This window comes from Lygodium microphyllum, chromosome 29 (assembly GCF_053477565.2).
Source record: "Lygodium microphyllum isolate KBCC chromosome 29, Lygodium_microphyllum_v1.1.10, whole genome shotgun sequence".
Classification (NCBI taxonomy): Eukaryota; Viridiplantae; Streptophyta; class Polypodiopsida; order Schizaeales; family Lygodiaceae; genus Lygodium; species Lygodium microphyllum.
In genome coordinates, this window is record NC_141163.1 from 60,528,951 (window position 1) to 60,545,225 (window position 16,275).

Below are 16,275 nucleotides of genomic sequence, written 5' to 3' on the forward strand. Positions count from 1 at the left end.
TCGCCACTCTTCGTCTTGTTGATGATATAGGGGACATGATAGTCTTTCCTCTCTTTCTTGCACCTAAAATTTTAGAAGCCCGCAACGTAAATGTAAGCACATCTAATAACCAACAAAGACTACTTAACATTAAAACAACAATACATGGCCTAACATCAACAAACCACTCGATAGGCTTGGTCATAGCTTGATGAAGCGTCACAAAACAATCAAGGTCTTTAGATTCATACATCACCCACCCTCTTGGTATTCTATCAGTGTGAGATCGTCAAAACCTCTTATCCTATTCGGCTTCACCCATATGCACTTGAAAACACTGAGTATATCCACAATGTATTCCTCCCTCCCCTGGTCTATGCCTCTCCTTTGTTGCGACCCCTCTCCCACACAATTTTTACAACTCTCCCTATCTTTCACACACACACACACACTCTCTCTCTCTCTCTCTCTCTCTCTCTCTCTCTCTCTCTCATGTACACATGCATAAAATGATAGATATGCATTTGCATCTAGGTGTATAGAGACTCACATATGCATGCAATGCCTTTTATGCACCAAACTTATAAACTTTACCCATATGTACTTTGCATGATATCTAGAAGTAGCTCTATAAGATCCTCGAATGTTACAATTGGAAATAACATCGCACCAAACCATAGACAAAAGACATACAAAGTGCATATTTTGTATCCTTGAGTGCAAGAAACCTTATGCTTGCTTACTATATTCTCTCTATCGTGAATCTCTATTCTCTCGTCTTCACCCCCCCCCCCCCTCCATTTGCGACTATTCTCTCGTATATTTATTACCCATCTCTCTTTCTCACATCTATCATCCTCATTCCCTCCCTCCTCCCTTGTTATCTTTCTTCTCTCTCCATAACCTCTATCTCTTCCTCCCTCCCCCCTTTTCACCTCTCCCTCCCTCCCCTCTTTTATCCCTTTTCTCTACTCTCCCCTCTCTATTCACACTCACTCCCTCCCGCTCTCCCTCCCTCTCTCCCTCTCTCTCACTCTTACACGCAAACATGCATCTAGGAGTACGTAGACTAATATATACATGAAATGACCATATACCAATATTGTAGTTGCATCCATACTTACTTTGCATAATAGTTAGAAGTAGCTCTACATGATCCTTGGATGTTACAATCAGAAATAACATTGCTATACTGAAATGAACCACAAAGTCTAAGCATATACAAGCATCAAATACAGACTCTCAGCATTATTAACAATCCACACAGGTGAAGCAAAGCCCAAAACCAAAGCTTGCTCCATAGCCGATAACTTTGTACCATAAATCCAAGTATCAACAAACCACAAAGTGTCACTTCTTGATTACACCTATGCATCTACATTCAAACACTACAAAAATGTTGAAACTTCCCATGGGACCTAACCAAAATGAAGCTTTATTTTATTTGAGGAATCACTAAGAAATTTTCAATTTTCCAACACAACATGATCAGGTGAAGCAAGTCCCATTGCCGCTCTTCGTCCCAATGATGGTACAAGGGGCATGATAGTCTTTCCTCTCTTTCTTGCACCTAAATTTTTAAAATCCCACAACGTAAACGTGAACACATCTAACAATCGACAAAGATTACTTAACATTAGAATAACAATATCTGGCTTAACATTTGCAAACTACTCGGAAGGCATTGTCACAGCTTGATGTAGCGTCACAAAATAACCGAGGTCCTTAAATTCATACGTCGGCCACCCCCTCAGTATTCTATCAGTGTGAGATCGTCGAAACCTCTTTTCCTACTCAGCTTTACCCATATGTACTTGAAAACAGTGAGTATACCCGCAATGCACCACCTCAATAAAAACTGGAAGTAAAATTTCTATATTGACATCATCATATAAACACTCAATGACCCTTGTAAACGTTCTTCTTATAATATAATGTGTTGTCACTATGCGCAAGATACACTGCAGTTCCCTTTGATATTCATAAGTTGGATAGTAGGCCCAGCTTGGAGTAGGCATCTGCAAAAGTCAAGCAAACACTTATATATAGTGTAGAAAATATATACTCAATTACCGTCGAGTATATGCCAATCGAATACATCACAAAGGCCATTTCAAATATATGCCAAGCAGGGACTACAAAGCCATCAAAATTCAGTAGATACATCTCTACAAAAATGCAAGCATATCATTCCACCCTCCAAAAAATACATATTTGTATGCATCTCTGCAAAAAAGCAATGCACCTTATTGCATCTTCTGAAGTACATCCTTGTATACAATGTTTGTCATGACATTCACAATGCTTCCATCCTCATCCAGTAAGACCCTCACACCGCATGAGGATTTCACCCTTCAAAATGCAACATACAACTATCCATGTGTAAATACTAGTGTCTTTAAGTAAAGACCAACAATATACAATGTTTGGCCTTGCGACTTATTGATCATCATAGCAAACGCTAGTCGAACGAGAAATTGCCTCCTCCTCATAGTAAACAGAAATTGCAAGGTGCTAGGAATAAAAGTGATCTTAGAGGGGACTCTACAGTTTCTTAAATGGAACCTGATCAAGCTTAAAAAGTCTCACCATCAACAACACTGAAGATGGCCCAATCTACCACTAAGATGAGTTTTTGTATCAGCCCTTCCATTTGGTCCAAGAAGATATATACATACACATTCTCTCTTTTAAGCACACTCCCAACAACCAACAGATAAAGTATTTTGTGGACGGTTACTTTCATCTTTCAGTATAGGCTGTGTCAAATAAAGAGGTGCTACCTTGATCTCCAAAGCTGAAAGGGTTCATAGGCAAGGTTTGGCAGGATACTGGATGCAAAAAATGGGCAAATGTCCTCCATCCTTTCAGGCTCATTAGCATGTGGAATGTTTTCCTTCTTAATGACCTTGCTATGATTTTGGCAAACTCTACTAATTCTCAGGGGCTATCTGTACATCGTTGTTTAAATCCGAGCACTTGATTTTTCTTCTGCCATTAACAAGTTTGCTTTCTTTATCTTTACTTTTCATGTCCTTATCCAGCTCACAGCTTTTGACACCACGATATGATTCACATAAACCATCTGTCTTGCTACAAGTGTGTCGCTTAAAATTGATAGTGACTTCATTTTCATATGATTTTGAAGAATATCCAAAGTCAGTGCTCGTCACTACTTTTTCTTCATGCTTACTAACAGTTCAATCAGAGTATGTGGAAGGTAATCGTGTGTAGCCTTTTGATGACTCAGACTTGTTTTCTTTTTTAAACCAAAAAGGATCTTCCATTAAAGTATGTTTGGGACCAGAAAATGGGGCTCTAAGGCACCCAACTATGTTTTAGGATCTCCTCCTATTGGTGGGTTTCTTCGAGTTATTAAGTCTGAATATATTCCTTGTTATTGAAATTTGTCCTCAACTTATGTCCGCTTAGTGCTGGGTGCTCTATTGTGCATGGTGCAAAATCAGGCTTTTCATTCTTTTGGTGCACTCGTGTGAAGAAATCACTGTGGGGTGCACCTACAAAATGATTATGCAATTCTAGCTATCCCCCTTTCTTATCTATGGCCTAATATGGCTATATTTCTCCCTCTACGCTCTATCAAGGCAGTTACCACATAAAGGTTGATTTCTAGCTCTAAGTCAAGTCGGTCCCTTGGCTAGGCTGCTAGGGCCGCTTCTAGACTATGTAGTTGCAGTTTCCTCTAGTTTTTAGCTTCGGCGAGGCGGGTCACGTTTCTAGGGGTGTTCGAGAATGTGTCCCAATTGGTCCAACCTTAAGGAGGTGGTCCTATTCCTAGTTTTTTTTGTATTCTACCCAATTGGTCCGATTCCCCGAATCGGGCAGTCCGACCACCCTGGGAGTCGGACGGGGTCCGACTGGTGCGTCAGATTGGACCGGGCTGGTTCGAACCTAGAGTTTGGTCCGATTGGCAATTGGATGTCTGATTGATTGGTGGCCAATTGGACTAGTCGAATTTTCCAAGTGGGAAAGGTCATTTGATTGGACAGTTGGTCTGATCGAACCAAAGGGCTTGGTCCACAAAGAGTGTCCAACTAGATAGGTCATTCTGGAGTCGAATGGTGACATTCCCAGTCGGAGGGTTCGATTGCCCAACTCTGGGAGTCAGACCAGGATGACACAATGGCCCTGACTATGAACCGGACAGAACGCCACAATACGTTTTGACCAATTTCTCCACACAATGGTTGCGGCTGTTTACAAGACTTTCTAGATCAAGCAAAAACACAGCAAGGAACGTTTGTATCTACCTAGGGTGGTCGAAAAACTTTGGATCAATGGGCGTGATCTCTTCTTTGACCTACATCTCTCTCTCTCTCTCTCTCTCTCTCTCTCTCTCTCTCCCTCTCTCTCCCTCTCTCTCTCTCTCTCTCTCTCTCTCTCTCTCTCTCTCTCTCTCTCTCTCTCTCTCTCTCTCTCTCTCTCTCTCTCTGTGTGTGCAGAAATTAGCTCTTTCCCCCTATCCTTGGGGTTTTAGTCCTTACCCCACCCTCCTTAGTCATTAGGCCTAGAAGCCTATCTTTTTCCCGCTCTTTCCTAGTTGTGTCCTATTTACAGTAGCAAAATCCTATTGTTTTCTCACGATCTTTTAGTCCTATCCTACCTTAATGTAAACAAAAATCACAAGACAATGCTTGGCCTGAATCATCCTACTCATCTATACATAAGAAACCCAAAATACTTACTTGCTTTGTAAATTAAAAAGCCTAAATCTCCAATCTACCTCAAGCACCGGTTCGGGGATGAAACCCTACTTCCATGCTTGATTCGAAGTGTGTGGCGCTCAAGGCTCGAATCCATTGGTTCCGACAACAGAACCAAAATGAAGGGAGCTCTCTCGCTCAACCCCCGAGACCTATGGACCGCTTATTGGTCAAGCGTTTCAAGCTGAGTGGCCATGGCTACCTCTCATATAGCCGATGCGCTCTCCCTACCCATGGGGTATAGTGAGCTTACCTTGATGCCCGATTGAGTAGCCTCCTCTCCCGTGCACACTAGTAGCCCCACTTTGTAAAAGTAATTGGGCCAATCACATGAAATGAAATGAATACAAAGAAGAGAGGGGAAGATAGTGCTCTTTGCTTGAGCAATCTCAATCCCTCTCAGTCAAGCTCCATCCTCCATGGTCATACGAGACAAGAGAAGAGAATAAGATAAAGAGAGGAGATGGGGAGCTTTTTCTCTTTGATCCCTCACTCTCACACACTCACTCCCTCACTCTCTCACACTCCCTCACTCAAGCACTCACAAGAAGAGAAGAAGAAGCTTTTTGCGACACACCAAGAATGAGCTCATTCACTTTTTGAACTTTATATACAATATCCTCTTTCCCTTGGGCAATCATCCCCTTTTTACATGGTCGGCCATGGTCTAGGACCTTTTGTCCATTGTCCTCCTATCTTTCTAGCTTCCTTCTATCGCCCATCTACCTTTACAATTTGCAGAGGAGGGAGCCTGGCACTCTTTTACAACAGTTTCAGGGGCGTCTTGTTTTTAAAAATGTGCCTTTGCCTTTGACTCGATTTTTGAGGCCGCCCTTTTCTCCTTCTTCCTGTATTTTTCATTGTGTCCGATTTCCTCCTGAGAAACCTCTTTTAGGTCCCAACTTGTGCTTTTCCACTTTTTCCTCTTTCTTCTTGTGTTGAGGTTAATGGTGTGTTGTAAGAGGCTATTGCGGTGTGCTCATCAGAGAGTTCCACTTTGGTGTAGGTGTCTCTTTATGAGGACCATGAAATCAATGAGATGTCATTAATTTGATGTAGGTGTCTAAGTGTGTGAGGACCATCAAAACATTGAGATTATGCGATTAGGAGTGTTTGGCCATGACAAGTCTACATGCAAGATTTAGTTGAGCACACATATATGTGTGACCATTGAGGTTTTTGAGCCAATAGATGGTTGTATGTATTCAAGTGGTTGGGCACATTGTAGCACTCAAGTATGGGGTCTTGAGCGTGTCTCTAGATTTTGATTACTTCTTCATGTGTGTGTATGCACACATGAAGAAATATGGGGTCTTGAGCATGTCTCTAGATTTTGATTACTTCTTCATGTGTGTGCACACATGCGCATGTGTGTGTGTGTAGGGATGGGTGTGGGGACATAGTTAATCGTGGATATTTGTCATTTAATTTTGGTTTCGTGCATGTGTGTGTGGGGATATAGCTATGCATGGATACCAATAATTTGATTTAGAATCTACTAACACATCTATATTACTCAAATTGATGACTCAAAGTAGTTTGCAATGAAACACTTTGCTAATAGCATATGTGTCTGTCTAAGAAAACATTTGTGTTTCACAAAATGAGTACATTATAAATATTTCCTCTTTAAACACATGAAAGAGAAGTAGAAATGTTATAGTGGCTTTGAGATTTTTAATTGCTCGAAATCTGCACACATGCACATAGACATTGCTGTCCACCTAGTTGAGACTCTCAAACTTGTCACTTGCACATGTAAAGACAATTTCTTCCTCCTTTTGCTTGCAAAGAGAGGAAGCATGGGAAAGTATCCTACAAATGGCCTTTTGTGCAGGAGGGAGAGAGAGAGAGAGAGAGAGAGAGAGAGAGAGAGAGGCTAGGCCCTTAACTCCAACAATTGGTTGTACTGTGTAATAAAAGTATTCTATATTCTCTCTTTGTATCATTGTACATTTTATTGTCATCTATTTGCATTGAAAGATAGAGGATTTGAGAGGATAGACGTATGGAAAACCAGATGAAACAAAGAGAGGTAGTAAATTAGGATTTTCTTAGTTATCATGAATCATCTGGCAGGGGGATTTGCTTGATCTACTATACTGAATATACACAATACACAAGAAGAAGTGCACTCAAGAACACAAGAAGAGAGATGGAGGACAAAATGTTTTCTTGCCAGTCTTTCTTCCTTCTTTCTCACATAATACAATGTACACAAAGTTTAGATAAGATATGACATAAAGGAAAGTTGCCTATCGAGTCAAACAGTTCATAACTGACTATAGTAATTAACTAATACTACAATTATGCTAGTTGTAGGTGTAACTAACCAAATATAATAATTAATAAGCCAATAGCCATGTTAAGATCATAATGATCACCAATGTGCTAAATGTAAATGTGGTAATGTCTACATGTATTGAGCTTACCATCTCAACACTCCCCCTCAAGCTCAATTGCATCTATGCAACTCCAAGTAAGCTTCGAAATCCTTGAAGGTTCTCTATAACTAATATCTTCATAAAAATGTTAGCGACCTGATCCTATGTGTTGATATGTATCAAGTCAATCTCACGTACAAGTACTTTCTCTCTCACAAAATGGTAATGCATCTCAATGTGTTTTGTCCTAGTATGGAACACAAGGTTCCTTGCAAAACTACTACTCATATTATCACTATGAATGACAATTGGACTATCTCCTTAAACATCCAAATCACCCAATAACTTTTACAACTATATCACCTCACATACTACCATAGTAGTACCTCTATACTTGGCCTTTGTACTCAATAAAGCAACCATTGGTTACTTTTTGCTATTTCAAGTAACCATTGAACTAACAAGAGAAAACATGAATTCATTAATAAATATTCTATTGGACATGCTACCAACCCAATTTGCATATGTATACCCAAACACAATTTCGCATTTGTTTGTTTGTTTTGTTTTGTTTATGTTTTTTTGTTTTGGAATTGTACACAAGTGAAAGTAAGAGCCATGGTGGAGAGAGAGAGAGAGAGAGAGAGAGAGAGAGAGAGAGAGAAGATGTGGGAATTCCTAGAGTCACAAGTCACAATGTGTGATCAGCCTTCCCTTTATTCAAATGTCACTAAAATAATAAAAATGAAGTGACATACTACGTGTACCTTCTATTACCAATATTTTATTGTCGATTGGATAGATGGCAGGAATCTGCAAGTCAAATTCAACAGGGGTGGTTGTTTTATTGAAGAATATGGCAATGGCTGTAAATTGATTGCCAAAGGCAAGAGAGATGGCAGAATGTTTACCTTGGATGCATCTATCCTGGAATTGAATGCAGCCATGTTTGCCCATGATAATGGAGTAGTTCGAGATGTAGAAATCTGGCACAAGCGCATCGGTCATGTTAATGTATAGAAGTTGAAAAATATGCAGCAAAAATAGGTTGTACTTGGCTTGCCAAAGTTCAAGTACAGTGATGGACACCTGCCACCTGCAGCATACAAGTGTGCGGGTATTGCAATGTAGTAATATATGGGTGGTTAGGCACAGGTGCCTTTATCCCCAACAATCTCCCACTTAAAAGTGAATGTGACCCTACTAGTGAGAAGAGAACAAGAAAAAAAGTGTACAAATGTACATAAGTACAACAAGATGATGAGGAAAGTACAACAGGATGAGGAAAGATATCATCTCATCAAATGCCATCAACTTCCTAAGGAAGACAAAACGCTCCGCTGAGAGACTTTTTGTGAGTAGATATGCAAGATTTTGGTCAATTGAGATCTTGACAAGGTCAATAGACATGTCATAGAATCCAAATGTAGTGTAGAGACCACATTAATAATACTAAGGTTTGATACCACCAGACAATCTAAGTAGACAGCCTCCTTGCAAACCTCATTGGTTGCAGCATACTTGACCTTGCTAGTAGAGAGGGTTGTGCATTTTTGCACCTTGGATATCCAAGAAACAACACCTCCAGCAAAGGTGAAGACGTAGTCAAAGTTGTCTACATATCCTATATAATTAGAGTCTGTGTGCCCCACGACTCTTATATCCTGGACACCATAACATATGCACATAGCTGTTGTGCCCTTCAAGTACCTCATGATACCCTTGATGGCATCCCAATGCCGTCTACCAGGTATAGCCATAAAACATACCATAACTTCCACTGCAAATCTTACATCAGGACGAGTGGCTATCATAGGATACATCAAATTGCCCATGGTAGATATATAAGGGATCTTGGCCATCTTGGCCTTTTGCTCATTAGACTATAAACAATTGGCTTGACTAATCTTTACATGAGAAGGTAGAGGATAGCTAATAGGCTTACCATCCTACATATGAAACTACTCAATGACTTTCTAAATATTCATCTCAAATCTCTTCTTGAGCTAAACTTTCAAGGCCCCAGCTCATCATGAGCTCTCCCAGCAATAAGCATATTGTCCACATAAAGCACCAAAATCATAAGACTGCAATCACGAGCCTTCTTCACATATAAACACAGATTCATAGCACTACATTATATCCTTGTGAATTTGTGGTACTATTCCCTAGGTGCCTACTTAAGGCCATAAAGGCTCTTTCTCAACTTGCACACTAGGTGTTCCTTGCCTTTTTCTTCAAAGCCCTTAGGCTCCTACATATGGATCTCATCATGCAAGTCCCTATGTAAAAAGCCATCTTTACATCCATTTAATAAAGATCCAGATCTAGTTGAGCAACCAATGGTAGTACCAAGCATAGGGTTGTCATTTTGACCACAAGAGAAAAGAATTCATCAAAGTTAACACCATATTTCTTGAAACCCTTAGCTTTCAATCTAGCCTTATAAGCAAATTTGGGGCATCTATGGATACTTTTTAGCTTGTATACCCACTTGCATGGCAATGCCTTCTTGCTACTATGCAAAGGAACCAAATCCTATGTATGGTTAGTTTTTGTAAGGAGTCAAAATCTGACTCCATAGCCCTGTCCCATGAGTGACTATCATCTCTATGCATGGCCTCATCATAAGAGAGAGACCCACATGCATCTATCACCATAACATAATCCATGGAGGGCATAAAGTGCTCAGGTTGACGTCTAGCTCTAATAGAGCATCTCAAAGTAGGATGATCCTGCACAATAGATGGGATTTGGGCCACTAGAGTATCAACTATTGTAGGCTTTCTAGTTGGCTATATGGGAGCAAGAGGCTCCTCTTGAAAGGTCACCTTGTGTACCTCAACCACCTACTCAAGCTACTCATGCATATTTTCCTCATGGAAAACAACATCATGGTTGCAGATAACCTTGCAAGCTTGTGGATCCCATAGGTGATAGCTCACACTCACATACATCCCCATAACTAAGAAATATGCATTTCACAAACTTAGGATCCGACTTATTGTGCTTGTCCTTGGGAAAATGGTAGAATGCCTCACAACCAAAGATGCGCAAATGAGCATATGATGGAGGTTTTCTAGTCCATACCTCCTTTGTAACTTGGCAATCAATAGCAGTGCAAGGGGACTGTTAATCAAGTATACGATAGTAGTAACTATCTCAGCCCAGAAGTGCTGGGGTAAGCCTGCTTAGCTAAGCATATTGTGGACTCTCTCCCAAATCATATTGTTCATGTGTTCAGTAATACCATTCTAAGGAGGGGCGTAGGGGGTAGTCAACTGACGCTTAATATTCGGCTCATCACAAAACTACTCAAAAGCTTTTGAGACATACTCACCCCCATTATCTAACCTTAGGTATTTCAGTCTATACCTAGATTGGTTTTCAACAAGAGCAAGCCAACACTGAGAGGTAGACAAGACACTTGATTTCAGCTTAATAGGGTGAGCCTAAACCTTATGTGAGTAATCATCAACAATGGATGTGACAAAGTACTTTGCACCACCTAGTGATTGACAAGGCATGGGACCATATATATCCGAATGAATAAGAGCCAAAGGCTCATCTATGCACTAAACAGTGATCATAAGACTCAAAACACTTATAGCCTAGGGATGAAAGATACTACAAACTAGTAAGCATTTTCATTTCTTTCAAAGACATGTGTCTAAGGCAATGTTTCCAAGGATATACATGTGGAATTGTAGCCACAACCAAAACATGGTCAAGTGACCCAATACAAGCAAAAGATAGAGGATACCAGACTTAGCACCACGTGCAATAATAAGATTCCCACTATTAATCTTCCATGAGGAATCACCAAAAGAGACAACATAACTTGCATCGTCCAAGGTGCCAATAGAGATAAGGCTCTTTGTGAGAGCAGATATATTACATACATCGTGAAGACTGAATATGCTGCTTGAATCAAAATGCAGCTAGACATCACCACTACCAACAATCTCTAATACCAGGTCATTACCCAACCAAACGGACAGATCCAATCATACTGCGATAGGAGTAAAAACACTCTTTATGAGGGGTCACATGAAAGGAAGTCCCCGAATCTATCAACCAACATCGAGTATATCTTGACAAAGCATCAATCAATTGTGAAGCATCCAAAGAAGAAGCTACCAAGATAATATCATAAGATACATCAGGCTCTGCACTACAATAATGTCCTCAATCTTAACACTAGACTTGCTAGGCATAATGCTGCAATCATCATTATTCTCTTGCACTTTACCCTTTCCCTTTTCCTTGCACTTGTCTTTGTCCATTTTATGGCATTGTGGCCAAGTACAATCTGTTTTCCCACAATAATAACAAGTAAGATCAAACTTATACCCACGTGACTTACTGCGAGATTGTCCATGTGTCCTAGACCAAGACTTGTTAGAGTCACTACCACAGCCATTTCCATCTTGTTGGTCTCTCACAGTCAATGCATGTGATGCACGGGAAGTATTCACATTCTTTATGTTCATCTCTCCTGTCAAGAGGGCATTCTCAACATCCTGCAATTTTATCCCATCCTTACTATAAAGAGACATACAAAAAGTATCCCACGACTCAAGTAGAGTACGAATGCAAAGTATCCTTGAATGCAATCCCCTATGAAGCTAAATGACCAATGATGGAGTGAAACTCATTCAAGTGTGTAGACATAGAGGTCCCTTCCTTCATGAGAAGGTCCATCAACTATTTTAACCAATACATTTGAGATGTAGGACTTCGCTTGTCATAGAGATTCTTAATATGTGTCCAAAGCCCATACATAGTCTGATTGAGTTCATTCCAATACTTGGTTACAATGTTTTCGGGTTTGGCACCCCCATTTTTGAGTAGTCTAACATGTAATTTCTGCACTAAAACTTGCCATATTTGGGTCTTCCAATAGCCATAATTGGTCCATCCAGTTTCTCAATATTTAAGATATTGTTGAGCAAGAACCACTAGCAATAATGAGAGTAAGCAAGTACACGGAAGGGAAATACAAGTTACTATAATACCCTACAAATCAGCCCCAAAACCACCGCTAAATCAAGTAGGAGACTAGAGAAACTGCCAAAGTAATGAGATGTCCACAACTTGTAAGCAAAAGGCTATCAAGGTTAAGTGATTGCCCTCAAATAGAATGCATAAGATTGAAATGACAAGCTACTATAATAAACTGCAATAGCATGCCAATAACCAACTGTGAGCAACCAAGAAGGAAGAAGCCAAGAACAACCGGCATTGAAGACTATCACAACTGCAATGTGTGAGAAACCATACATGTAATAGGCATAGATGTCATGCACGGGGCATGTCTTAAGGATAGATGAAGAGAATTGTTAAATGTATAATCCACGTACCATTCGGCACCAAACTAGCATTCCTGAAACATCAAACATATAGTATGAAATTTATTGTTTGCTATCCAAAATAGAATAGTTTTGTTTTGTGTGAAATAGAGAACAAAAAACTACATAGAATTAACTCTACGAGTGTCCAAATTTGTAGATCTCATTGCGCTCTTCCTTTCTCTATACCTAAATTTGATATTGTATGCAAAAGTTATGGCCAAAATACAACAGTGTTGTCAAGTTGCCATAGTTATCCACAACTTCTACAGCATGCTTTGTATCCACTCAAAAAGGATAAAATAGCTGCTCCTTAGCTCAATAAGCACAGGAAATACTCAATGCATACATTGAGAGAAAGAAACAATGATTGCCATGAAACCTTGAGTTGAAGCTTTAAATCTAAGCTGAAGTAAAGGATGAAGAGGTTCCTTGAATGGTTACCTCTGATACCAATTGAAGGGAGTGAGCCCAGAGTGGAAGCATGTGAGTAGAAGCAAGAGCTATGGTAGCAAGATGTGGGAACTCCAACAGTCACAATGTGTGATCGGCCTTCTCTTTATTCAAATGTCATTGAAAGAATAAAGAACGAAGTGACAGTGATGGGTGCTCGCCACTTGCAGTGTACAAGTGTGTGGGTACTACAGTGTAGTAATACATGGGCAACTAGGTACATGTGCCTTTATCCCCAACAAAAAGTCTATAATATAAGGTGGACTTCACATATCTTAATATGTGCTTGACTATATCCAAATGAGGCTTGACTTACAAGTATACGTGGGATGCTCTAAATTCTCATAACTTGTTGTTTGCTCCTATACACCTCCTAGAAGGCATTTTTCACATCCATCTGCTACAAATTCCAATTGCCAAAGCAATCATACATCTGACAATTGCCATCCTAGTAGAACTATACTAATGTCTCTTCATAGTCTATGCCATATATTTGTGCAAAGCCTTTCGTAACTAGCATGACCCTATACATATTAATAAATCTATATGCATTATGATTTATTTTATAGATAACTTATAACCAATAGATTTCTTACCCTTGGGCAATGGTACTATATCCCAAGTCTTGTTGGTCTCCATTGCAATCATCTTCTCATTCATCGTTGCATCCCATTGAGCATGACCAATTGCCTCCTCAAAACAAGTGGGCTCAACATCTTGAACTACCTTTATCATATAAGTATAATGGTAAGTTGCATAACCCTCAAAAGCAAATCTTCTAACAGGGTATCTCATCCTTCTAAATCTACGTATAGCTAGATTTCACCAAAAAACAAGTATTTGCATTACCACGTGTTCTCTGTGTACCTAGTGTCTCTTAAGCTATGATCATCCAAACTCTCTAAACTAGTAGAGTCTCCATCAAGAACTAAATGACTAGTAGATGCATCATTACCATTTAATACTTTTTTCTTCCCTTTTTTATTACATACAACTCTAGTAGTTGGACCTGAATATGTGGGCTCCTCCTCCTTAGTCTCCCATAACAAAGATTGACTATAGATCTACTACCAAATGACGTCTCTAATCCACAAGCAGTCAATGATTCCTACTTATATGTCTATACATGACTATCACGATTATCAATATCATCTAATGCATTTCCACTAAATACATACCAGCTACTCATCCCATACCCACTTCGAGTGGTGTGACAGCTTTGCTTGTCCCGATTCCATTAGCAAATCAGATCATTGCCATGGTGCAACCTATTGCAATCCCTGCGGGAACGACGGATTTGCCAGCCTTAGGTTTTCCCCTACCCATTTTTAATGGGTTAGTGGAAGAGGATGCGGAGCTTCATATAAGGGAGTTCCAAAAGCTGATGTTTAACTGCGGCATCCAAGAGGAAGGGCATCTAATGATGTTCTTTAACATGACCCGGAAGGGAAGGGCAGCTATATGATATCACGACCTCTACTCACTCTAAACTCACCAATGATAACAATGGTACCCTTTCTACTCTATAGAATACCAACTACTCATCTCATAAAAAATAAATTCTCAACTCACTCTAAACTTACTAATTATAACAATGGTACCCTTTCTACTCTATAGAATATCTAATAAATATGCATTTTTTAGCCTTTGGATCAAGTTTTTATGTAACTCATTAGACATATGATCATACACAATATAATCAAACACTTTCAAGTATGATACATCAAGCTTCTTGCTTGTAAAACATCCTTAATTGGTCATGACATAAGTCACAACTACGAGAGTTCTATTCATAATATAGATACTAGTATAAATAACCTTTGACAAAAAATACTTGGCCATATTCATTCATGCCATCAATGTCCATGTAACTTCTACAATATGTCTTATTTTCTTTTATGCACCCTCATTTGGTTGTGGGGTATTGTTGCACATAAATTGTTCCTTTATCCCACCAGGCCTAAAAAATCACTAAACTCACTAGAGAGCTATTCATATCCTCCATCTAACCTCAAGCACTTAACTTTTAAGCATGACTCAGTTTCAATAGCTTGCTTTGCTTGCTTCTCAAACTATCATGCTTCACAAACCTTGCGTAATTCTACAACTCTAAATATAGGCAAACCTGTAACCAACCCTTTGGACTGCATTGATTTCAACCTTTCTATGTTTGCATATTTAATACATGTGCCATATTTCAATGTCTACACAACCACATCTTTGCCTTTAGCATACATAGCAACATTTATAATGGAAAATCCAACATCCAAAGTAAACATGCAGCCAACTTTACTTTCTTTTGCAATCAGCTTGTACTTATGATTAAAGTCTTCAACAAAATAGCCATTTGCATTAAATCTAACCTACAACCCTTGCTTTACCATTTGGCCAACTAATACCAAAATATTTGTGATGGTGGATGGCACATGTAAGATATCCAATTAACACTTTGTTTGACTATCATGCAAAGGTAATGGAACTTTTCTAATGTGTAAAATTGGATGGCACAAACCATCTCTTGTCTCTACAAAGCCTGGACTTTGTAAATCCTGTATCTCTCCTAATTATTCAACATAGCTAGTCATATGATTAAATGCACCTAAATCAATATATTATATATTATCACATGTCCCATTTCTTGTAACAATATTCATCATATGCTGCATGACAAACAAACACTCATTTTTTAAATCATTTTGTCTTCATACTTTTCGTCTTGCAATTTGTCATTGTGAATGCCATCCTTCTTATCATAAGAATGGACTGCAACACAACATGTTCTTCCACATAATGACAACCAACACTAGAACCACCAGAATCTTTGTTCTACCAAACCACCTCTTCCTCTAGAAGTCTTCCTACCCCTAGAATTACCATGGGCTCCCAAAATCTACATGTCACCAAATAATTAATTTAATTGTTATGACCTTTTGAAGAGGATTAGCCACATCCCCTTCCTGGACTTGAGTATGAGAGAGACTAACTCATCAAAATTTGGAAATAGCTATTGTGCATACAGTAACAATAGATTTTTAGGCCTTCTCATTGTTAAGGCCACCCAAAGTAGAAGAAACTAAATCATCATCATCAAGCATTGCATCAATAGTTGGTAAGGCACTCGCAATGCTCCTCACCTTCAAAACATACTCATCTATTGACATCTTTCGTTTCTTCAAAGTGTTCAATGCTTGCTTAAGCTAAACCTTTCATGCCTTTGTATTTATTAAAAACATATTTTCGAAGGTTGTCTAAGCTACATGTGAATTCTCTACATTTCTTATATGCCCCAACATAGTACATACAACCAATACATTACTTGTTTGTCTTTTGCATTTCATTTTTTGCACGCATTTAATTCTTATATAGTTGCAAGATCACTAGCTC